This window comes from Carassius carassius, chromosome 39 (genome assembly GCF_963082965.1).
Source record: "Carassius carassius chromosome 39, fCarCar2.1, whole genome shotgun sequence".
Classification (NCBI taxonomy): Eukaryota; Metazoa; Chordata; class Actinopteri; order Cypriniformes; family Cyprinidae; genus Carassius; species Carassius carassius.
In genome coordinates, this window is record NC_081793.1 from 15,848,404 (window position 1) to 15,851,525 (window position 3,122).

Genomic DNA, 3,122 nt, shown 5'->3' on the forward strand with positions numbered 1-3,122 from the left:
TGTTAACATTTATATTTATCAGTATAGGGTTGGAATAGTATCTGACCCAGTGTCTAATCAGTGCTCTGGTTCTGCACTCTTTATTCAGCATATGTCTCTTACAGGCAATTGATAATTAATGAACCAACAGACCATCGAGGCAAGGTAACTAATTATTCCAATGTGGGACACAGGTCAGATTTCTTCATCTGACTGAAACACTTTTCCCCTGTTCTGATGATTTTTGGATTTTCGGTTATGTGTGTGTGTGTGTGTGTGTGTGTAGTTTCTGACAGCAACTTGGGCCCAGTGTCTGATGAGAAGGGTGGAGAGACGTCTGGAGTGTGTCACATGGCTGGCCGGCCCAGAATCCCAACCTATTCAGCTAGATAATGGGTGAGATCCACAAAACCTGCTCAAACATTTCAGAAAATGGCCTCGATGGAAAGTTCTGCTCAGAGCGCTGGTCTTTGCCAGCCTGCTTAGAGAGAAACAGAGGAAGAGAGGAGAGAGGATAGTAGGACAGAGAGAGCTAAAGAGAGACAAGGAGACTTGGTTTGTGCTAGTGCCCTTTCTGATGGAGGTCTGTTGTCAGGGTCAAGCTCAAGAATAGCTATGTACTGTAAATGAAATGCACATTAATGCTTCACTTTGTTGTCTTAGATGAATACGGCAGAGGCCTTAACTGATGACTTGTTTAGCTAAATGAAGAGCACAGCTTCATGTCACAGCAAGCACTATGCGTCCATTCCCAGCATTTGTTCAGTATTAAGGAAAGACAAGATCATCCATTTGCAGCTCTGTTTGTGATGTGCAGTGTTTTGTATTTACTGAGCTGAAACCAGCATGAAGGCAAACAAGGTCTCTGCCTCTGGCAAAGATAACAAGACCGCTTTCAAAAAGATGCAGAGGCTAAAAAAGAAAAGAGAAGCTTGTCATCTGAACTCAGGTCAAACTGCAGAGACAAATGAGTGAAGTTTCATTTGTGCACCTCAATGCAGTGTGATTTATTCATCTTAAGTTGGCCCTAAAACATTTCTGTTTGGAATTTATTCATTTTAAACTTGTGATTATTCATAAATATACTGAAGTTTAAACTCAAATGGATCCCCTTATGTTTAAATGTTACCAGTTATATCTCTGACAAGGTTTTATATGAAGAAAAATATCACAGGATTGTGCAGAAAAGCTAACGTTAATGATGAAATGCCGAGCAACATCTTATCATCAAAAAAACTTTTTTATTTAATGTTCCGTTGAAGTAAACAAGGTTTCTGGCGTAAACTGAACATTAAAAGAAAATCAGAGAATAAATGAGATATTATGCAATGCATTCCTTCATTGGACAAACATCCAGTCTCCAAAAAAAAAAAGGATATAACTTAACAATAAAAAATAAGACTATTATTACAAGTTCATTTTTACAGTCTTTAATCAATTGAAATTTTCTAAAGTGTGCACAAAATAACTGTTTGCTTAATAACTGTTTGCGATCAATCTGAAGATCCTTCAGATTGATGCTTTCTCATCTCTTTATTCTCTGCAAAGGCCAAAAGAGATTCACATGTGATTTGAATGGATTAGAGAGAGAGGGAAAAAAAAAGAAAGGAAAATTTGATTTCAAGAACTGATCAGATCATACATTTCCCAGTTTTTTTAGGAAATGTTCTAAAAATGAGCTACACTACTCTGCTGAGCAGGAAAACAGGGACATAATATGATTTATAGTCTCAGGGGGTGTTTGTGAGTATTATTTTTAATACTGAAAAAAAAGGGAGGAGAGCATAGTCAGATAAGTGTATGCAACTTTTTGAACAAGTCTCTTTGGCCTTTCCCACCACAAGCAGGTGGAGACTTATCTAAAAAAAAATACAATAAAAATATTGCAACATAAGATAGTGTTACCTCGCTCACTTTAAAAGTGGCTTTTAATTCTCTAAATTGCATACTTGGCGTCCATAACTCTAATGTAAATAACATTTGCTTCAAACATAATTTCTTTCCATTCATTCAATACAAGACTAACACAACTTGGTTGAACCAAAGGCAACAACACTAACTAAAAGAGCAAAAACCTCAGGACAAACAAAAGTTTGAACATTCACTGAATCAGATATGTGGTAATACTGCTATGGTTTGTGTGTTTTTTTTTAAACATGGAAGTGTCTCGTACTTCTTATAAACAGCAATTTGAGAGTAATTCTAACCAGCTGAGAGAGAAAAAGGGGTAGAACACAACTGGCCAAGTTATTTACTGCTTCAACTGAAGTACCTTGTTCTGAGCAGAAACGTGAGGCAACACATTCAGGGCAGCACTGATAATGGATTCATAAATATCCCTTTGAGTCACAGTCCTCGTCTCAAACTGACACGGACCAAACCTTGAAGTCTGTCTCTCTCTTACTCATTGGCTGTCTACGAAATGTGCACAACTTAGAGTGTTTAAGAGAAAGCAGAGACTAACCCAGCTAACGAAAATATGTTCCAAGAACATTTTGCTAACATTGTCATTAAGGTTATTTCTGCATGTTCTTTGAACATTAAAAACATCCAGTTTTAGAAATGTTGTAATTTGTGTTTATTTATTTATTTTTTAATTGAGGGAAATCAGAATTTTTATACTTTTGCAAAAATGATGGGAATGTTATCGGAACATTATGCAGGAAGTAACATTTGAACATCCAACTAAAACGTTTCAGAAATAAAATAAAAATATTAAATGATATATAAATAAAAACGTTCCGTGAACAATGTATAAATAATATTTTTAAGCTACTGTTTTGAGATTATTATTAAAGACCAGATAACTAAACAAAGGCGCTATTAACATTACTGGAAGGACATTTGGTCATAACTTTAAGAAAACTTAGTTTGGAGAGCTGTGCTTGTTATCTGGTAAGGAAGAGCTGGAGTTTGATGTAGGCTGACTGAACTTATCTCTCAGCTACACTACTATTGTTGGCAGGTGACAGTTGAAGTTTTCCATTTTAGAGACAAAATAATGTCATAGTCACAGCCAGATTGAGATTTTAAGACAAAACATGCAGAAATGGCCTTAGGTTCATTTGTGACTTGTGCTGATTTCATTTTAAGGTCATCAGCTCCTGTAGGCTGTGAGAAGAGTGCATTACACACTCCTCCTG